Source organism: Thamnophis sirtalis, unplaced genomic scaffold (assembly GCF_051295495.1).
Source record: "Thamnophis sirtalis isolate CommonGarterSnake01/CBP01778 unplaced genomic scaffold, rThaSir2_p1.2 scaffold_1, whole genome shotgun sequence".
NCBI classification, from domain to species: domain Eukaryota; kingdom Metazoa; phylum Chordata; class Lepidosauria; order Squamata; family Natricidae; genus Thamnophis; species Thamnophis sirtalis.
Genome location: NW_028261381.1, coordinates 65,296,511 through 65,319,930, shown reverse-complemented (window position 1 = coordinate 65,319,930; position 23,420 = coordinate 65,296,511). Strand labels below are relative to the sequence as shown.

Below are 23,420 nucleotides of genomic sequence, written 5' to 3'. Positions count from 1 at the left end.
ATTCTTTAGATCAGCTCCATGTTAAATGAAAGCATTTGTTTCTCTTCGTTTGCCAAGAACTTCCCTGTCAATCATTTTCAGCGAAGGACCCTGAGCTATATAGTATGAGAACATATGTTGGAGGTGGTGGGGGGCTATTTCACTTTTTAAAGTGCTGTCAGTTTAATAAATCTCAGCAGGCACCCCCACCCAAATTACTTTCCAAATGACCCCCTTTGGTTTCTTGAGATATTTTCATTAAGGAGAGGGGTTTCTTTCATTAACACCTCCTTTTAAATACTTTCTTCATCTTACCCAGAATTGCTTCCAGTGTTTGAAATATGGGAATGTTAAAGAATTACACTATGATACTTGCTGATGTAATTGCAGGCCCTTCTTAAAACAGTTTTAAGAATTGTCTTTGAAAAAAAAATGACCACAGTTCAATGGGATAGTTGCCATGACTTATTTGCTTCTCTAAATATTTCACTCATAGGTGGTTACTGTCAATTTGGATAGAAGATAGAACATAAGTTATGTATCTAGCTAACACTTTTATGATGGATCTCCTCTTGTTATATGTTGCCAAGTTACCCAATTTAGAAAAGGTTTTTTTTGGAACCCTTTATAGTCTGTTTAAATTTCATCATCTGTAGCAATTCAGTTACATTCTGCACATTTGACCACCTTTCTAGTTAACTCTTGATACTCGTGTCATTTATGAATAAGTTACTCATTTAATCCCCAAATAGATCCTTAAAGGACCCAACTAGTTTTATTCATTTTCAAAAGAGTTCTCAAGGCAGTGAAGTTGTTGGAGGGTCTTCTACATCTTAAAAAATAAAGTGCTTATTCAAAACGTACATAAAACCCTATATTTTCTGATTTAGACTCATTTTGATATTTAAAAAGTGTGACTTGCTATAGATACTTAATATTGTGGTGAGCACCCTGTGTTTGTGTTCTTAGAATGTCTCATCTATTTTAGAATTACATCCTTGAACTGAAACAACAAAGTTTGGCTCAAGTTCAACTTTCTCTGTCAAGTTAGATTAAAATATACATTTTTCCTGCATGTATCAGAATCCATGAAATTTCCAATTCTTTTATGCTGATCATTCTTGTAATTCTCAGAAGGATTTCCTTCTATATTAAATGGAACTTATTTTCACTGAATGCTCATGATATTCAGACATTTTAAAAGTTTTTTTAAAATGCCATCTAGATGCCTTTACCCCATTTGTGGAATAAGTCCAATAAACAAGATATACCGTATTTCAATATTTGATTCATCCCATCTATTGCACTGGCAGAATTATGTCATGAAATTTGCTGGTAATGCTTCTCAGATGGAAATAATTTTGAATGATTCAAATTTCAAACAAATGCTTGTGCTCCTTTAGTTGGCAGCTGAGTGATGGATAATCAAAAAGATTAGATAAGGAGCTTGTCAAAAGTGTTGTGACATATATATGTGAGCCTAAGTCTCCCTCTAGTGGCTGCTGGTAAGATTTTAGTATCCAGGAACCACTTCTAGAATGGTTCCATTCAAATATAATTGAAGTGATTTTATCTCATCTGCTTTTAAAACTCCAAAGTTGTGGCACTTTGAAGGCTGACAGATATTATGAACTTTATTTGGGCCAAAACAACCTTCTAATAATCCATCTATTATTTTTAAGGTGCACACAACTGCTACTTTTAATATCTGCTGTCCATCTCATCCATCCATTTTACTCAAGTGTTGCTCCCTAAACTATTTCCTTCCCAAATATGTAATATGAAAAGTTGCAAGGATGATTCAAACTTTTCCTAAACATTTTCATATATACTGATGCATATGAAATCCACACAAATCGGCCAAGATAATGAATGCATATGAATGCAACCTTTCAACTACAGTCCATCTAAGGCTCTTACTGCATGTGACTAGTTACAAAGGTATGCATAAAATTATGCATGTTCCTCTTCCGCATAATAGCAATTAGCAATAGCAATTAGACTTATATACCGCTTCATAGGGCTTTCAGCCCTCTCTAAGCGGTTTAAGAGTCAGCATATTGCCCCCAACAACAATCCGGGTCCTCATTTTACCCACCTCAGAAGGATGGAAGGCTGAGTCAACCCTGAGCCGGTGAGATTTGAACAGCCGAACTGTAGCCTGCAGTGCTGCATTTAACCACTGTGCCACCTCGGCTCTTAAAAAATTGGTTTATACTGTTTTCCTTCGATGGAGAGTATAAGTGGAAAGACTGTGTTATGGAGCCTTGCACTTTTGAGCCGAGTCTTCCACTTTTCTTGTCACAATATAGAAGAGAGCTCTCTCTTTCTCTCAAATCAGATTTAGGAATTTTTAATATTATCTAAACTGTTGACCATGTGCTTTAATGATAGGTTGTTTTTATTATGGTACTTTCATAAATAGATCATGTGTGGAGCAAACTGTATTGCCTTCTAAATAAAGAGCTTCCCCCAGTATACCACATCCAGAACTAAATTAACATAGCTATGGAAATACCCACAAAAGCAGTTTCAACCAACCCTGGACTTCCCTTTCCTTTTGCAGGCCTTAACTTGCAGACAATAATTATGTGATGACTGAAACTTTATGGGGGAAGGAGGACAGAGGAATCAGATGGAGTGTGAGGCCAATGTTCTCATCAGCGATACACCACCCAAAAACCAACATTAAAAAGATTGCCCTGAACCAGAAACAGTTTGACTCAGTTCCTAAATACAGATGACACAATGAGGTGAGGCAGATTATGAACCACTTCCAAATTGGCAAAAAGTGTCCTGACAGAAATCCTCTTACTTCAGAATTGGCAACTTGACAGCATTCTCCACTGCACTCAGGGGCCACAGGCTGGTTGGGGTTGTGCTGAGTAGCGCACAAAGCTTGGTTTTCTAAAACTTCCCTGTAATGTCTTGACTATTCCACCAGGGGGATACTTAGAGCCCACTCAAGCAAATGTTGGCACAGGTACTTGAGCAAAAGAACACCACCATTAAAGGCTACTTACTTCTGTACTTACTTCCCTGTGGTCCTATCTATACCGAGAGAAAGTGTTTAAGCAGCTCATGAGCCTAGCTTAGCAACTTGCACTATAGATCACTTTCAAAAAATGGAAATAACCAAGAGGTCTGAACTATGTCTTTAAATTCTAAAGCTGTAGTGGTTCAAGTCATTAACATCAGGAAGGAAAAAGGTCTGTTTCTACTAGTTTTTAAATGTTATTTGGAGGTCTGAACTAGACATTACAGGGGAATCATTTTTGCTATTCACACCCTATAACTGGATTCTGAATATTATTATATACTTTATTCATTAAACATGAAACTCATCGTAATGTATTTTAATAAGACATTTAATAATTAATAATTATTAAATAATAATAATAATAATAACAACAACATTTAAATTACATTTAAAACAGTTAAAAATTGACAAAATCACCATCAGTCAAATGCAAAAAGCCGCACTGCTTGGATCTGCACGCATATTAAGAAAATACGTTACGATGTCCTAGGCCCCTGGGTGAGGCCCGACTAGTAACCAATGCCAAATCCGGCGAAACAACTGGCCGCTGTGATACAATAGTATAATAATAATAATTTATTACATTTGGTTGCTGCCAATCTTGCCACAAGGTAATTTTTTGTGAATTGTATGTCAAAATGTCTATCAGAGAAAGGAATAAAACTCTGTTGTTATAACTTCCTTTTTTGTCCTATTGCTTCAGGCACAGATTGAATTGTATCTGATCCTGGAACTCAATTTGAGGGTGGGAGATTGATAGATGAATCAGTCTTGATCCCATTCAAACTTCTGAACAAAGTTAAAAAGTCAAATTTGATTAATTTAGACCTTCAGATCAATTTAGAAATCTATCCAATTCAAGTGGGACTTTTTAATTAACTCAGAAAATAGAATTGATTTGATTTGGACAGTGAGATTAATTCAGAAAAAAAATGTGCTTGAGTAAAAAACCTGTCATATTTCCAAATTGGATCTGAATTTTCTGCATTGATCGAGAGTATTTCTTTCATTGCTTCAAACTGCTTTGGTGATATGATTCAGAAATCCAAAGCAAATTGCTGGCTGGTACAAATCACTCTTGAACTGACGCTCCAAATCAAATATTTACATTGTCTTATCTTTATTTCAGTGGAAGCTAAAGATTGGGAGAGCTCTTCCCAAATTCCATATCTTAATTAAATCTCCACTTCCTGCTTAGACAGACACTTGCAGCCATCATTAGTCAAACTTACTTGGCCCACCCAATGAAGAAAGACAGACTCCAAGAAGCCTACACTCTATTCACCGAGCAGGTGTGAAATGGTGCAAGCCCTTTGCCATTTTCCCAATATAGAAAGACACACACTCCATACTTGACTAGTTAAATCTTTTGGATAACCCTCCCTTTTGCAGTGAGAGACCATCCTTACAAGACAAGATACCAGAGGTGGTATTTAGCAGGTTCTGACCAGTTCTGGAGAACCAGTAGTGGAAATTTTGAGTAGTTCAGAGAACTGGTAAATACCACCTTTGACTGGCCCCGCCCCCATCTATTCTCTGTCTCTGAGTCCCAGTTGATCGGGAGAAAATGGGGATTTTGCACTAACCTTCCCCTGGAGTGGGAAAGGAATGGAGATTTTACAGTATCCTTCCTCTGCCACACCCACCAAGCCACGCCCATAGAACCAGTATTAAAAAAAAAAATTGAATCCCACCACTGCAAGATACTTTTTTGTGTATAATTTAAAGGTACATCAGTTGCCTTGAGCACACAGATTTATGCAGGCCATTGTCCGTGGGGTCCTGACACAACTTCGCAACTAACAACAACAACAGTTTACTTAGCTGTGATTTGCTGAATAAGCCAAATTTGGCTAGGATCACATAAACAATATGTGCTAAACCACAACTAAGGCAACCACACTGTGGATTAACCTTGGCATGCCATATGAGCCAAGCCTATAACTGCATCCAAAGTGACAAAGCTTCTGAATTCTCATCATCCCTTCTGAAGACATTTCCTGGATGGTCACAAATGCTGCTTCATGACATTTTTCCTCCTGAAAATAGAAAAAAATAAGTTTTAATGCTGCTATTTTGATACTGATGAGCTGTCAACTCCAAACAACTTTGTAACCAAAGAATGCACACTGGCGATCTGTGTCTCTGGCCAGTTTTTGGACAGACTTTTGACAAAATATCAAGAGAAATGCTAAGCTCAGTAGGACCAGAAAAATGCTAGAGGGAATCCCTGGGAAAGGGAGAAAACCACACAGAGCAGAAGCCTTTTCTTACTCATATTTACAACTGTACAGAATGCCTTGAAAACCTCACTACTTCCCAATACCTCATTTTATCTTGTTCCCATATCTCATATTTTAAGTAGTTTTATTCTTGTTCTTCCCCATTGTGAAAAATGTGCATGTGTTCCTGTTTAAGCCACTAGAGAACTAGGGAGAATTAATATAATTCACTCTATTGCGTATCCCTTGTCCCATATTTTGGTGAGGCACATTCATGACACAAATCTGTTTGTTGCCTCTGCCTACTGGAACAATATCCCTCCCCCCAATTTGCACAGCTTCCACCCTTCCTGCCTTTAAACAGACCTTAAAAATTCAATTCTTCCATTAGAGCTTTAATTAGTATGCAGTCATACACTTCTAAGCTGGGGTATGGGGCAAGTTTTTCTCTGGACTGGCTCTCCTTCTGGGTGGCTGCTGTACTTTTTCATATAATGTTGTCACTAGTTTTTCTTTGTGAAACCATTCAAAATAATTCTAGACTTGGATAGCCCAGAAATTTTATGACTGACAGACTAAATAACAGATATCCAACTTTACTCACTCGTTGCTAGATTCCTGAGGGGCGTATTTGTATGTAAGGAAGGAAGGTGGGACATATTGACTATTCATCAGCTAATCAGCACTGTCAAAATATTAATACATACAAAACCATGAGAACAAATCAAAATGCCTTGATCCACAAGGACAAAAGCTAGGACAGCATGTCGGTATGCTTAAAAAATTATCCAGAGGGAACCTGTTCAGTGAGTGCGTAGCATGCTAAAAAAAAAAAAGTCTATATAAAGGATTGTTTGGTGCACGGGGCAGCACTAAAGTGTTGTAATCCAGGACAGGAGATAGCACAAAGCAGGACAGCTCAAAGCAGGGGGACCACAATTTGGACTGCTCTTCTGACATCAGGACAAGGATGCTGCCTCCACTAAAATAGAAGAGAGGTGGACCCCTTGTGTGCCAAAGACCTTCTGCTGCTCATGGGGAGTAAAGGAGCCATCCCCTGCCACTTCAAACCCACCCTTTTGGGTGGCAGTCAAAGCAGGGGAAAGGAGGAAGGAGAGGCCCTCTTATGTTCAAGAGGCAATTGGACTTTCTCATTTTTCTTTGAAGAAAAGAAGCTTCTCATCCAAGAAGTTTCTTCTGCTCTGACAGGATGGTGGGGAATGATTTGACAGGGTTTATATATACTCCTTGCAGGCAGCTGGTCATTTGCATCCTTTTTAGAGGGTCGTCGAAGAGGGGTGTTACCCTGAAGAGCAAGGGTTGAACATTGCTGTCCTTGGAAATTTTAGTCAAATTATGCCTGGAATAAACGGGATTGAAAGAATGAGGTAAGTTTTGACTTGTCTGCATTCCGTGAGGAAAACTTGGGGATTTAATTCTGCTTCATACACTTTGGCGTAAACGTAGTTTTTTTTTAGATGCGTCCCCTCTAAAAGAAAAGAAAAAGGACTCAAAGGGACCACGGCAAAGCCGCGGCAGTCCCGCTCCGAGGTCGTCGGAAGGAGCCCGGGCGTGTCAGCCATGAGGTCACGAGAGACCCTTGGCGCCCCTTAAGAGTCAACGGAGGACCCCGGGAGAGGTTCGCGGGGAGGGCTGCAAATCCGCCTCTGCGGCGTCCCCGGAGGTAGGAAGAACGAGTCTCCCCGAAACGAACCCCCGGGCTTCCTTCGAGGGACGCGCATTCGTGCAACTCCCCTAAGCGTCGCCTGGGAGGGCGGTGGCGCCGAGGCGGGGAGGCGGAGATGGGCGCCCAATCGGAAAGAGTCCCCCGAGGGAGCCGAGAGGCGGTGCTGCTGCGCACCGGCTTCCTTTCTTCGCTGCCCGTCAAAAGGGAAAAAAACAACTTGCAGGGGGTATCCGCGTCTCCGACCGTCCGGCCCTTTTCCTCCTGTGGTCCAGTTTTTTTGTCCCCCCCCCTTCTCTCTTGCCGGCGACCTGCGCTCCACTTTTGAGGAGGACGGAATGGCAATGGACCCTTGACCTTTAGTAAGGAGGTACGTCTAGGAGGTGATGTCGCCCCTAAAGAAAAAAAAGGGAAGTATAGAGGAGCCTAAATTTCACAAGCCAGCCCTGTTTATCTTTTGCCGCAACACCGGCGTAGAAGAGTTTGGTGGGTTTACTTTAAAGTAAAGTAAGGTGCTTCTTATTCCACAAGCTACCAGCCGCAAAAGGGATATGACATTCAGCTCCTTTTTAGGGTGCGGAAGAGTCTGCAAGGATGAAATTGAAACTGAAACCCTCTGAGCTCAACCTTTGGGCTATGCCAGTTGCTTTGGAGCAATTTTTGAACGGGACATACCGTGGGGCATAAATTGCTGGAGTTTGTGTGCTGGCTTGCAACTCCTGTTCTAATTTCACAGGAGAACTTTGGTGTGTGTATTTGAGAGAGAGAGAGAGAGAGAGAGAGAGAGAATGTTTCTCTGAAAATTATGGAAGTTGTTTTAAGACCTGAAGAGGTAATGCCAAAATCCATAGGCAAAAGGAGAGAGAAATAGTGTAGGTAGAAGAAGCCTAATCAAATAGATAATCCAGCCCAAATTGATCATTGACTGTACATTTGTTTCATTCAAACTGAGAGATTATTTGATTAGGTTTTCCATACCTGTTTTGGGAGGTATTAATATTGACATATGTCCAAGTGTCAATATACAGAGCTCTGTACAAAATTAAAATAGTTTTCCCACCTCCCATTTCTTTTATCCTCTAAAAGAAAAATTGAGAAATTGTGCTTTCCAATAAAGCTGGGAAATACTTACAGCTGAACTTTGGAGAAGTTGATACTTAAACTCTAGTAGCATTTTATGTAAGCATAAATGTGAAAATTGAATTTCTGGGATGTTATCAGAACAAATGCCTTAATACTGAGAAATTACTAGTGGATTTCTTCCACTGCTGCCTTTCCCTGAGACACACAGATGTTTTGTTGCTGTGAAGTAAAAGTCATGGTGTACTGTGGAAAAACATTCTTTGTTTGATAATCTATATAAACCCAGCAAAGCTCACCAGCTGGAGACAAATGGGAGTTCATTTGTTTTTGAAGAGGTGAAATGTTCTCAGGGAGTGTTACTGCAAAAGGCAAGCATACATTTTGCATTGTTTCCTTATCTGAGAGAAGCAAGCAAGAAAGGAAGAAAATTACAGTGTAGAGCATATCATAGGCAGTAAAACATCTCTACTGCTCTTTCAACTGGACAGTCTTTGTGGTGTTGACTGCCCGACTTTGGTGCGACTTGCAAGCATGTGAAGTGACCTGTGTTTTGCACTGGGACTGGGTGGGATGGGGCAGGGTTGGGAGATCAACTTGCTTGATGAGAATTTGGGAGGGAGCAATGCTGGGAAGGGAACAACTAAGGAAGCCTTAGCACACATAGTAGAGTCAGGTGTAGAAAACAACTAAAACAATATGAAATTTATGAATACATTTAGGAACAGAATAATTTTTTACATGTGTTCAGCATTACATTGAAAAGTGCTGTTTATCCTTTTCTCTCTGAAGTCCTGTCCACTGTTTGTGGTTCTGAAATTCTCTTAAAAAGGAGGGGAGAAACATGTGCTTCTGCCTTACTTTACTGTGTTTTGAGGGCTGGTTCAAGGGTACCTCTGCTTCTCTTTGACTACTTCAGTCATTACTGAAGGTTTCATAAAGACTATATTTGTTTTGCTCAACTCAGAAACCACCTTCTTGAATAGGGTCTTTATTTCCATGATCCAGGGGGTTATAGATGTGGCTATAGCACCAAAATGGATTTTTATTCTTTCAGCCAAATACTCAGGATCAAGTTCCAAGCTAATGTAAATAAATATTTTATGTAAGTGAGATCACAGCTTGGCTAAATATCTTTTTTCCCTACAGTAATCCTTTCACCAAGGTGGAATTGGTTCTGGTCCATGTATACTGGTATTAGAATGATTGTTGTACCCATTCCTATTCCTCTAGATATCTTTTGCTTCAGGTGCCAGACAACGGTAAAACAGAGATGTGTTTCATGGGCCAAACCAACTTTCCCTTTGCAAAGGGAAATCCCCCTCCCCCCCTACACACACTTAAGGATTCACTAAGATATTTGTGGAATCACAGATATCCTTCAAATAGGCTGTGATTGTACCCTTAAGCCATTCTATCCACAATGATTTTATATGTCTTTTAAAATACCTTCAGGCCAAGGTGCTATTTTATTTATTTATATCCTCCTTTTTATTACTTTTTCAAATAACTCAAGGTAGCAAACATATTTAGTAACCTTTCCTCCTCTTATTTTCCCTACAACAACCACCCTGTGAAGTGAGTTGGGGTGAGAGTATAGCTATAAATGATAATTGCTTCTTCCCTTCACTTATTTTTGTTGAAACAAATTAGCCATCGTTATAAAGAGTGATAGAAGAGATTGGAATATGTTATTGAATCAATAGAACACTGACTAAATGTATCCATTTGGCTTTTATTGATTTTATTCTTACCTCAGCCAGCTAGCACCCCATATTCTCTTGGGCATCCTCTGTCTTCCCTGAGCTTTGCTGCATTGTCTCCCTTCAGGACCTTCCCTCCACTCCTATTGTTAAACCATTGGAATTCATCCATTGATTGTGCCATTTTGACTATACAGCCACCTTAGGAAAATCAGTTCACTGGTACACAATGTGTACAACAAAGACATGTACCTACAAAGTGCTCACAGTGATCCTACTGGAAGACCTCATTCCATTGTTTCTCCTGGCCATTATTTGGCCACCTTTCCATTGTTTCACCTGGCCATTCTCTGTGTATTCATAATAGAACTCTTATTCGCTTTGTAGAAGAGTGCATGCAAAAAGAAAAAGAAAAGAAAAAGAAAACAGATAGGATTTCTGAAGAAGGGAAAATTCTAGTAAGTACAGCTTAATGTGTGGCGGGAGAACAAAATGTATGCCTTTGATTTCCTTTTTCTATAAAAGGTTGACTTTACTGTATGTTGTGAAAGTACAGCTTTTATGGAACATTTTGGTATTGTTTGAAAAATGCAGGGGTCTCATGTTTAGAAAATGTATTTTTTTTTACTTTTTCAAGGTCTTTACTGCAGATAGAAACAAAAATAAACTTCAACCTGAGATGGTTCAAGAGGCAGATCATTTCCTAAAGAGGATTAATTCTTATTTATCATATGGATTTGAGCTCTGACCTTACTGAATAGGAATAAATTTACATTCAGGTCCTTCTTATAGCGTTTGAATAGGATGGTGCAAAATTATAAAGAGATTTGCAAAAATATTCTATGACAGCTAAATATAACTGAAGCTCATACTTCAGTACACTTCTACTCCATTCCCACTGCAAATATATTTCACTCCAAATCACATCATTTGGCTTAGGGGAACTTTGAGAAGACTCATTCCAGTATACCCAGACTCTCAGAGAGTGGAAACTGTCCATTGTACAACCTTCTGCTGGTATAATGCTTCAAACAGAAGCCTAGATGGATAATCTATGTAGTAAGAACACTGTTCTCATAATTTCTGTTTGGTCTGTGATGTATTGCTTCAAAAGATAAAGGTAAAGTTTTCCCCTGTCCAATCATTTCCAATTCTATGGGGCAGTGCTCATCTCCATTTCTTCACCGATGGAGCCAATGTTGTTCAAAGACATTTTGGTGGTCATGTGACCAGCATCACTGTATGCCAGGGCACATGGAATGCTGTTACCTTCCCACCAAACTGGTACCTATTTATGTACTTGCATTTGCATGCTTTCAATTTGTGGAGAAATGGCCAGGATCCATTTGGACAAAGGAAAACAGAATTAATAGCAGTAAGCTTAGAATAGGTAGCCCTGTCAATTGTCTCATGGCTTAGAAAAAAGATCATGCCAGGAGGGCAAAATAATTCTTGCCTGGGCAGTGTGAATGTGAGCTCAATGAGCTAATGCCCACTTCCTACAGGTGCTTAAAGCAGGAATGCTTTTGGATGGAAAAGGACAAAGTGGGGAGAATTAGAAGTCTATCTATTCCATGGAGCAATAATCTAGCAAAGTGGCTTCAAGAGAATATCTTCAGCACTTTCCAGGTATCTTAGGCTATGACAAATGGTTGTCCAGTCTCTTCTTAAAAACCTCCAGTGTTGGAGCACCCACAAAACTTCATTTCCTCCCAGGCGTCATATCAAAGACTTCTAGCTGTATCCCTTGGAACTTGATGAAGGAATTCTAAGATAACACATTCATGATGTCTTTGTTCAGTTGCCATTGCAGGATTAGCAAGAAGGAATCCATATTCTTCTGCTGATATTCAGCCTCAACTATGTCTACTCAGCTGTTTAAAAAGGCCAAGGGACTCACTTTTTTAGATTTTCATCATCCCTATTTTCATACACAACTCGAGGTGGTGAATATACAAATACTCCTTCCTCCCCGTTTTTCCTACATCAAAAATAACAATCCTGTGAGGGGGTGTGGGGTTGGGCTAACAGAGAGTGAGTGGCTCAAAGTCACCCAGCTAGCTTTCATGCCTAAAGTGGCACTAGAAACCACCATTTTCTGGTTTCTAGGCCTACACCTTAATCACTAACCAAACTGGATTTTGTGTTTCCGTTTCTGTCATGTGTTTTCAACTGTGCTAAGCTGTAGCAGTATAGCTTACACTTTTAGTTTAGCAAGTTATATAAATCCAATCCCTGTGATTTGTAAGCCAACACTTATACTTAGTAGTGGTTTTGTGGTGGTGAGTCCAACCAGTTGTGTCTTATCCAATACATCTTGGTGTAGAGCGTGTCAAGTTTTTCAAATTTTCATTTCAAAATATTAGGGGTGCTCAAAAATTGTGACATGCCTTGGGGAGTGTAAAGATATTTTGATTACTTTAATATAATTTAGATGTGCTTGGTAAGTAATTACATAAATATCATAATTTTTTTACATTTTGTTTGTTTCATTTGTTAACCCAATCATATCTGCTCGGTGAACACTCTGATGGAGCGCAGGAGTTCATGGCTTCCATGACAACCATGGGCTTGACCCAAGTAATCTGGGAACCAACCCACTCAGCGGGTCACACGCTTGACCTCGTATTTCTCTCGGAGCAGTGGAATTGTGATCTTGGTCTGAGGGGTAGCGAGATCTTGCCCCTATCATGGTCGGACCACTACCTATTGAGGCTTGACTTTCGGAGACCAAACCCCCACTGTAGGGAGGAGGAACCGACCAGGTGGTTCCGCCCCAGGCGACTTATGGACCCTTTGGGGTTCCAGACGGAGCTTGGGGTTATTCCTGATACTCTCGCCCGCAGTCCGGTGGAGACTCTGGTTGCTGCCTGGAACTCGGCAGCGACGGAGTCTCTTAACCGGAGTGCGCCTCTACGGCCGCTCCGAGGCAGTGGATCCCGGAGGGCTCCTTGGTTCACTGAGGAACTCTGGGAGATGACGCGCCGGAAGAGACGCCTAGAGCACAATTGGAGGTCCAGTAAATCCGAATCGAGCCGAGCACTTTTAACAACCTGCATCAGAGAGTACATCCAAGCAATCAGGACATCTAAGAGATCACATATTGCCTCTCTGATTGCGTCTGCCGAGTCATGCCCAGCCGCCCTGTTTAGGATAACCCGTTCCCTCCTAAATAGGAGGGACACGGGCGATCCGCTGCAGGGCGGGGCTGAGGATTACGTCCAATTCCTCGCGGACAAGGTTGCTCGGCTCCGAGCGGACCTGGACTCCAATTCTGCAGAACCAGCTGAGGCACTAAGGGATAATCTGGTAAGCCATAGCTGGATTGATTATCAAGCTGTTACCCCTGAGGACGTGGACAAGGCGATGAGAGCTGTTGGCGCCTCCACATGTGTGCTGGACCCGTGCCCCTCCTGGCTGGTTGTAAACAGCAGAGAGGTGACACGAGGCTGGATCCAGGCGGTTGTTACCGCCTCCCTATGGGAGGGGGTCTTTTCCCCCGCTTTAAAGACGGCGGTGGTGAGACCCCTCCTGAAGAAACCATCCTTGTATCCAGCCATTTTAAACAACTATCGTCCAGTCTCCAACCTCCCCTTTGTGGGGAAGGTTGTTGAGAAGGTGGTGGCCTTTCAGCTCCAGCGATCCTTGGAGGAAGCCAGTTATCTTGATCCATTCCAGTCCAGCTTCAGACCTGGCTACAGCACAGAAACCGCTTTGGTCGCGTTGACTGATGATCTCTGGAGAGCCAGGGATGGAGGCCATGCCTCCATCCTGGTGCTCCTTGACCTCTCGGCAGCTTTCGATACCATCGACCATGGTATCCTTCTGCGACGACTGCGGGAGGTGGGGGTGGGAGGCACTGTTTTACGGTGGTTCTCCTCTTACCTCTCGGACAGGTCGCAGTCGGTGTTAGTCGGAGGGCAGAGATCGACCCCTAGGCCCCTAACGCATGGGGTGCCGCAGGGTTCGGTCCTGTCCCCCCTTCTTTTCAATATCTACATGAAACCACTGGGTGAGATCATCCGACGGCACGGGATAAAATACCATCAGTATGCGGACGATACACAGTTGTATCTGTCCGCCCCGTGCCAACTCAATGAAGCGATGGACGTGATGAGCCAGGGTCTTGAGGCTGTTAGAGACTGGATGGGGGTTAACAAGCTTGTGCTCAATCCAGAAAAGACCGAGTGGCTGTTGTGCTTCCCTCCCATGAATTGGCCAAGTGCTCCACCTCTCAGGCTGGGGGGTCAAATTGTACGCCCCTCAGATAGGGTTTGCAACTTGGGAGTCCTCCTGGACCCTCAGCTGACTTTTGAACACCATTTGTCAGCTGTAACCAGGGGGGCATTTGCCCAGGTTCGCCTGGTGCACCAGTTGCGTCCCTACCTGAACCGGGAGGCCTTCACAACAGTCACTCGTGCCCTTGTGACCTCTAGGCTGGAGTACTGCAATGTGCTCTACATGGGGCTGCCCTTGAAGAGTATTCTGCGACTTCAGCTGGTCCAGAATGCGGCCGTGCGAGCGATCGTGGGTGCACCTCGATTCACCCATGTAACACCTATCCTCCGCGAGCTGCACTGGCTGCCTGTTGATCTCCGGGTGCGCTTCAAGGTGCTACTTGTCACCTACAAAGCCCTTCATGGTATTGGATCTGGGTACTTGAGAGACCGCCTACTGCCAATTACCTCCACTAGACCGATAAGATCGCATAGATTAGGCCTCCTCCGAATTCCATCAGCCAGCCAGTGTAGACTGGCAACTACCCGGAGGAGAGCCTTCTCGGTGGCTGCTCCGACCCTCTGGAACAAACTCCCCATGGAGATCCGGACCCTCACCACCCTCCAGACCTTCCGCGCCGCCCTTAAAATCTGGCTGTCCCGGCTGGCCTGGGGTTAAAGACTCTAACCCCTACTCGAATTGTATGACTGTTGAGTTCTTAAATGATGTAGTGCCTTTATGTTGTAAATTGTTTGTCCTTCCCCCCCCCCTTTGAACTGTGAGCCGCCCTGAGTCCCCCCAGGGAAAAGGGCGGCATACAAATAAAGTGAAACTGAAACTGTTGTTCTAATTATGTAATGGGGCAAGAGCTCCCCTCCCCTTGGGACTGTTGTCAAGATGTAAACCCTACTTTTCTTGTGGATAGGTTACATTAGACAAGCCAGTGAACTTAATAGAAACCCCATCTAAGCTTGTAATGAAGGTTTAAGTCCTAGATAAACCTTGATCTGTCTAAGGTTGCCTGATGGTCAGAAAAGCCCATTAGGGCATCTTAATCGTTGTATAAGAATTGTATAGTTGCGTCGAAGAGGAAATTTGAGCCATTTTAATATCATGCAGTGTCTGATCCAAATAATATGGCATAAAATATGGCTTGTATAGAAACAACTAATTGTAGTTTATTCAATAATCCATGTCTAAGTGTCACTTGTGCTTCTTGTCATTCTCAGTATTTAATTTCCTTACTGCTGCCTCTAAATCAAGGCCAACTGAAATGAATGGGATTTAAATTAAATGCATAAAACTGGCTCACAGTTTAACAATACGATTTAAGTTATAGGGCAGTCAGTTGTTGTTCTTCATTAAGTATTTCTGGATTTCATTCACTTTCCTGGGTTTGAACTAACTGCTTTGTTAAATCAGAGCCTCTAACAACTGTTTAGCAATTGGCTGTTGATCAAGGGTATTTGGCTCAATATACATATGTTCATGGTATTCCTGTGCTACCTTTTTACTGCTTTTACTTTGTGAATGATTAACTTCATACACATGAAGCAAAAAGCAAGTGTACTCATCAGCTAGGATTTCCTTTAAACATTTATATTGGTTCTAGGACTTGGGAAAAGATGCTTTCAATCTTAATCCTTTTTCCTGATGTGACAGATTGTTGGTGGACTGCTTCTCCACCATGCCCACTGGGCCTGCCGAAGCTTCTTATGATATTATTCATTTATTCCTTCAGAGACTTATCCTGTATGTCATTTAAAGCCAAGAGATAAAAGCTTTATCTCATTACTTTTAAAGGTAGAACAATCGTGAATGCATGGGAGAGCTACTATTCTTCCTCATTTTCTTTTGGGAGTTTGGTATCAGCATCATTCTTGTACACTTTTTCAGTAGGAATAGCTGAGAATTTCAGGCACTTTTAAAAATTTGAACAAAAGTACTTATGACAGATCCTAGAATTTTCAGTCATCACAGCACATTTGCAGTCACATAATTGCAATCCAGGTACTCAGGAACCAGCCCAGATTCTAACCAGGGGTGAAATCCAACAGGTTCTGACAGGTTCCGGAGAACCGGTAGTAGAAATTTTGAATAGTTTGGAGAACCAGCAAATGCCACCTCTGGCTGGCCCCAGAGTGGAGTGGGAATGGAGATTTTGCAATATCATTCCCCTGCCACGGTCACCAAGCCACGCCCACCTTGCCACAGCACACCCACCAAGCCACAACCACCGAACCGGTAATAAAAAAATGAATTTCACCATTGATTCTAGCCTAACTGTTGCAGTGTCCTACAGTCATGTGATCTCGATTTCTGACCTTTTCTGAAGATTTCCCACAGTGGGGAGATTGGCAGGAAGTCTCAAGTTGCAGACACATGAGGGTCTTGCTTAAGGACTTGCATAGTCCTCATTTAATGAAAGCAACCAGACTGTCAGAATTGCTAATAATAAATGACAGTCATGTGAGATTGCCTTTTACAACCATATCATTTTTTGATGGAAATTCTGACCCAAATTAGCAGAATTAAGCAAGAACTACCTGCACCTTTTTTATGTATACAAAATGTTAAAGAAAATTGATTTTAAAAATTAAAGAAAGCAGATAATTATTCTTGAACAGAAATAGACCCATTTTCCCCACAGTTCTTATATTTATACAGTTATAATTATAATATAATCTAAGAAAAAACAAAATGTTAGATTTTTGCGACCTTTAATGGACTAACCAAACAAAATAAGAATCTAAATATAGTAATGGAAAAGAATAAGCCCCTCCAATGTTTGAAATATTTCTAGAGGAAATACTCGTTTTCTACTGTCTAACAGGGTGTATCTTCCTGAGAATGAGTGTTACCTTAAAAACAATCCTGTTCTTGTTTCGGGTACCCAGATAAACTTCTAGAAGTTGATCTTTACAATGGATAAACAATTCATACAAGACAGCCTTCCCTAATTTCTCCAAATCCTGATGAATGAACTCCAGCTTTCTGAATCCTCCAGCTTGGCCACTGCTAGGAGTTCTGAGAGTTGAGAGCTGGTCTGGAGTGCTAATATAGGAGATGTTACATGAAGATTCTTGCTGTCAGGATTTTGATGATAAATAAAACTGTGAGTAGCATATCACCTATATCACACTGTAAGTAGCATATCACCTATTCTTACTTCGCAATTTATTAAACAAGTCTTTTAAGTCCTGCTATTGGTAAGAGAGATTGTGATTAAAAAAATATATTTCAGAGATTTAGAAGCTGTCTGACTCCAAAATAACTCTGAGTGACTTACTAATAATAAAGAAATAATAAAGAAAACAAAAAAGGCAAAATCCTCTGACTAAATAAGTCCACTCTAACAAAAACATCACCCACAGGGCTAGAAGCTTTATATACAACCCTCTGCTGTAGTCGGCATGTCTCCTTCTAACTAACCTTGCAGAGATGGTATAATGATCACATTTGGAAGTTGATTTATCTTGTACATCTTGGAAGAAAGATAGAGGATAAATATAATAACAAATTGTATGCCTAAACAACTGTCAGCTAGGCTTTTTTGATGTTGTATTGCTGCTGAACAAATTAACCCTGTTGAATGCATAGATCCCAAGGGGGCGGGTTAAACAGAAAAATGAGTGCATGTTATATGCAAGAGGATAGTTGTGTCTTTCTAGATATGAAAGACCACCTATTTCTAGCTTTAATAAATTATAAGGAATAGAAATTCAGGTGTAAACCTGAGTAGTTATAATTTAGATTGACTCTTTGAACAGGGAAAGAAACTTCTCCCTGAATGGAAGAATACAGTATAAAGGTAGAATTTCTTGAGGAAATTGACAAAGGATTGTCCCAAATATGTTGGCAAAGTGGATTTAGTGTTGCAGTCAAGGAACAGTTTCCTTACAGTGAAGGAAATCAGTTATCCTGAAAGAATGTCAACGCTAGGTCATAGTTAATCTTTAGTGGGGAAATGCAACTATTGGGATAATTAAGTGGACCTTTCACAAGCCTTTGTAGTAATATGCCTCTATTAAGAATCCATTAAGGGTGTTGAATAAAGAGATGAAAGGGGCAAAGTCTTGTCAGGGATTAAAAGGGCTTTTAAACTGTAAATACTGTAACTAAATTCAGAATCATGCAGGCAGTGAAGCTCTATGGAAGCAAAAGTTGGACCTTGAAGAAGCAGGATAGAAAGTTTATTAACACTTTTGAATTCTGATGAAGGAGAAGATTCCTGAGAATAATATGAATAACCAAGAGAATGAACAAATGGATCATCTACCCAGAGTTCTCATTTGAAGCAAAAATTACCCAGTTCAAATTATCATATTTTGGAGACCTAGCTCCCTAGAGAAGATTATAATACAGACAAAGGTGCACGGAAAGAGAAAAACAGGATAACCAGGAGAAAAATAGATGTGTTCAATTACAGCAGTGATGGGTGAACAGTTGGAAGACCTAAAGGACCATGTTAGGAACAAATAATCTTTGTAAAATGCCTATTTATGTGATCTCTAAGACTTAACACTCACTTGATCAACAACGTTAAACCAAATTACAAAATAAAGAAGAAGTTGCTTATAGTTTGGCATAATAGAAGTCTTCAGCCTGGAAATCAAACAGTGCTAACAGAGTTCTGGACATGGGGATTTTTGGTTTAAGACATTTTACCTGGAGGTGCCTAAATATGGTCCTGCAACCTCATCTTGATGGAAATACAGCATGAATTCTATTGAGTCTCTGAGAGTCCTACCCACTCAGATCTGGACTAATCCCTGCAATTTTTTAGATGAGTAACTGGGGATCGCTGCCATTCCAGAATTGTGGAAAGCAGCTGATGATTCAGTTTCTTAGTAGGAGACCATGCTGTTTGAAAAACTCGGTGACTTGCGGTAAGTAATGCCTCTAATCTTCTGGCTTTCAAGAAAGTCTTGTTCTACAGCAGGGATGTCAAACTCGATTTCAGTAAGGGCTGCATCAGCGTTGTGTTTGACCTCGGAAGGCAGGGTGGGGGTGGCCAACTATATGTCACTCAGGTCAGGGGTGCTTGTGGTGGCCCGAGAGCTCTACCAGCGAAAATGAGCTATTTCCAGGGATGAGCTATTTCCAGCTATTTCCACAGGGTGGTCCTGTGGGTCAAATGTAAGCACCCCCCAGATTGGATCTGGCCCCCAAGCCTTGAGTTTAACACCTCTGTTCTGCAGAGAATAGATTATGCAAGGCTTTTTCTGGGAACATTCAGATGACATGGAGCATATATTATTACTGAGTCCTTGTCAGAGTGGGTGGCCAACAAATAATTGTATACGTACATACATAAATACATACACACATTGTCTGTTTTCCTGAAAATAAGACCTATCCAGAAAATAAGACCTACCATGTTTTTACACTGGCCCATGTGGCCACTAGCCTACTTCTGCTTTCTCCTGACCGCAATGGAGCAGGAGACTGAGCGATGTGCTGATGCCACGGCCGTGAGATGAGGTAGGTGTAGGTGGATTGGCTGCAGGGGCCAAGTCAGTGCAGGGTGCGTGGGGCAGCTCCAACCCCTGCCTCACCTTGTGAAAAGACACCCTCCAAAAATAAGCCCTAGTGCTTATTTTGGGTCACAAAAGAAAATAAGACCCAGTCTTTCGGGGTGCATGCATGAATTCATACATATCTATATACATACATCTCCAGCTCTCAAAAAGTGCTGCTGGTGGTGTTTGTTTGTTTGTTTGTTTTTAGTAAAATATGAGAGTTTCTTTTGGTTTTAGGTAATTTTAGACATGTTGCAAGAGGTAACTTTCTTTACTAGAAGAATACTATGGGATCAGGATTTATGGTTTTGATGACCAGATAAAAGGCATTATCGAAAAAAAGTCATGAGGTAACATTAGGGAGAGAGGTCAATTTATAATTATAACTGCTGTAAAGAAGATTGAAAGCTACTTCTTTTTCCTTTCTTCTCTTTTTTTCTGCTATTCTTTTCCTTAATGTATTTTAGCCTCTTTAATTTTTTTCTTTTTTGCCCTTTTTTAGTTTATTTTAGTTTATTCTTCTATTTAAAATTCTGTAGAAGTAATACTATAGGAACTGATTAGCTTTTCTCTGTTCTTTTTTCTAGAATGTACACTGTGTTTGTGTGTGTCCATGATTTGTGCACTGATATCATACTCTGTAGAATTACAGGAATGTGTGTAATTCCCGTGCAATATTGAGGGAAGAGTAAATTTTTGGCAAGAAGGTGTTGGAGGCAAAGTTTCATAGCTGGCTGGCTATATGTTTTATGTGATGAAATAAATTCACCTTGAATATTAAATTTGACTTCTCGGAAATCTTGAATGTCAGTTTCTCTAGCCTATGAGATTTAATTATTGAACTTTATTATGTTTATGTTCATTAAAGACAATACTGAATTTCTCTGTAAAAATAGGACAAGCTGAATACGTTGACATATAGTAGAAATACACCAAGGGGAGGAGGAGTGGGATAGAAGAAAGAGGGGGAGAGAGGGCGGGAGAGAGGGTGGGAGGGAGGGTGTGAAGGAAGGGAGGGAGTGGACTGGGAGAGAGGAGTGGTAGAGGGGGAGGAGAAGTAGGGTAGAGGGGAATGATGGACAATACTGAATATTACAGGTAGCACAATTGCATATAGTCTTACAAATAAATGTCTATCTTTTAAGGGAGGAGTTGTTCTGTGACAATTTATAGCAGCATTTGAACATTACAGGTTTCGTTGGTTTTGACATCGAGGCATGAAAAATTAACTGGTAGTCATTTCCCTGTAGACTAAAAAGTAGATTCTTCTTCCTCTTTGCCCCATAGTTTAATTTCTTCTTAACCACAAAGCTATATTCAGCAAGATGGGTTGACCATATAAAGCATTTCTGGATATATAGTTTATTACCTATATGGAGTTGAACATTTATTTATCTCAACTATACTTTTCAAGATGTCAGCCTCAATAACATGACCAGGTTATCATTTGAATCGTAAAGCATTCTACCTCCAATTTTTTATACTTAATACTGCTTTGGTATAAAACCTCTAAAATTTTCCCAGATAATGTGGCCATGGAAGGATGATGGGGACTGCTGTCACAAAACAACATTCTAAACTACAATTTTCATTGTACAAAATCTCTGTTAAAATACAGTTTAGTTTCTGATGAAGTAAATGAAAACTTTGTGAGTTTCTTTAGAAAAGATAGATATTAAAAAAAAAAAATCTTTCCCCCATAGATGGAGTTACTCTTACAGGTAGTCCTCAACTTACCACAATTGAGCCCAGCATTTCTTTACACGGCAATGTGACACAGCAAATTTGACACCCGTGCCTTAAACCATCTCATAGTAAAATAACTATGCTATACCTCCTATCTAACTATACCTAACTATACCTCCTATCACAAATGGGAAACATTTGTTAATTTTGCCCCAATTTACGACCTTTCTTGCCACAGTTGTTAAAGTGAATCACTGCAGTTGATAAGTTAGTAATCCAATTGTTAAGTGAATCTGGCTTCCCCATTGACTTTCCTTGCCAGAAGGTCACAAAAGATGATCATATAACCTTGGGACACAGCAACAGTCATAAATATGAACCAGTTGCCAAGCATCTGAATTTTGATCACATGATCATGGGAATGCTGCAAGTTCATAACTGTGAAGGACAGTCATAAGTAACATTTTTCAGTGCCATTGTAACTTTGAACAGTCATTAAATGAACTGTTGCATGTTGAAGACTACCTGTAATAAGATGCTTTATTTTTGACAAATCCATGTTGGTGTTTGGTGATAACTTTGCTTGCCTCTAGGTACTCGCACATTAGTTGCTTGATTAGCTTTTCCAGGAACTTCCCAGGTATTGATGTCAGGATGATTGGTCTGTAGTTTCCTGGATCCATTCCCCCTCCCCCCCTTTTTTTGAAGATAGGAACTACATCAGCTCTTTCCCGTCCTCTGGTAGTTCTCCAGTACGCCAGTATCTTTGAAAGATATGGGTCAGTAGTTCCAAGATCACATCTGCCAGCTCCTTCGGAAACCTGGAGCATAATTCATCTGGTCCTGGTGATTGGAAGTTCTGTAATTAAAAGCTGCTCTGAATTTTTAGGGAAAGGAGATTTGTGTTCTCTGGATATCTGCATTAGGCCAAATTGTAGTTTTTGTAAACATGATGCTTTGCATAGACTACAATTAGCTGCTTTTAGTAAACAGTGATTTACAGATTCTGCTATGTCAAACATACAGGGGCTTGGTATGATGCATGTAGCCAGTCACAATCTGGCAGGTGTGCCTACATAGACAATTCCTCAAAGTTCCTGACTTTTAATGGAAGTACAATTACAATTATTTATTTGTCAGTGCACAACATATATACAATCAGATTGGTTGAGCTCCCTCAGGGCACATCCCCCATCCCCAACACAATATAACTCACAGTGAAAACAGAAAATCCCTAACCCAATAAATCATATTAACAAACACCCAGTCCTATTGCACCAGTGTGAACATGTTACACGTTGTACCGGCCCTGCAAGTCCATCGTACTACGCAGTTATGATGTCATTTCACATTCAGGAGTCTGACAGCCCACGGGTAAAAACTGTTCTTTAGCCTGTTTGTGCAACTGGCTATGCTTCTATATCTCCTTCCTGATGGTAGGAGGGTAAAGAAGTGCTGACCAAGGTATGAGTCATCCCCGAGGATTTTCCTCATTCTTCTAAGGCAGTGAGCCCTAGCGATCTCATCTAGTGATATCAGGGGACAGCTAATAATGTTTTGTGCTGTGCTCACCACCCTCTGTAATGTTTTTTCTATCCGGGGGTGTCAAACTGGTATGCCACACTGTGATCCAGTAAGTGAGGATGCTTTCTATTGTTGACCAGTAAAAGGAGATCATCAGTTGTTGTTCCACACTGTTTTTACGCAAGATGGGTAAGCCTAGGATTTGACCTTGCCTTTAGTCATTGTACATAGCTTCTGTGTGGATTTCTCATTACTGCAGACTGGTCACTATGCTCTTCTTGAGGATATAGCAAGAAAGCAAAGGTGTATGGGTAAGATTATAATGCAGAGGCAGTAGACTTTTAGGAAATTATTGCAAACAGATTTATCATTATAGTAAGCAGAAATTTGAGTTAAGGCATCAGGTTTAGAGTGTAAGATCTAGTTTTGTTAGACACAAATCCAGCTGGGTGATCAATCACTTTTTCTCAAGCCTAGGAAGCAGGAAATGGCAAATCACTTCTAGAAAACCTGGCCAAAAATACCTGAAGGGACTTGTTCAGATAATTTCTGAGAATTGGACATGGCTGAATGGAAGAGGAAAAAGGAGAACTTTATGCTCCCTTCCAATATATGGTGTTCTATTTTCAAATCCAAGTAGAAATAATACATGTCAAAAGGATGATTGTCCTAATTTGCAGCTGTATGAAGTAGAACTTTTAGTCCTCTAAGACATTCTAGATATTTTTAACAATACCTACCTTTAAACTGTAAACTGCAAAT

General features: G+C 40.7%; 1 protein-coding gene across 3 annotated transcripts in view; it reads left to right on the top strand.

The window, feature by feature from the left end:
- The first annotated feature begins 6,869 nt into the window (after positions 1–6,869).
- SLC43A3 (solute carrier family 43 member 3) overlaps positions 6,870–23,420 on the top strand; it is a 45,766-nt gene continuing 29,215 nt past the window's right edge. For 2 of the 3 annotated variants that reach the window (XM_087714103.1, XM_087714091.1), the window contains exon 1: positions 7,105–7,295. The gene's annotated coding sequence lies outside the window, so the exon portion shown is untranslated. Of the gene's footprint in view, positions 6,926–7,104; positions 7,296–23,420 lie in introns of those variants that run through there. The other variant, XM_087714097.1, reaches the window with a different exon arrangement.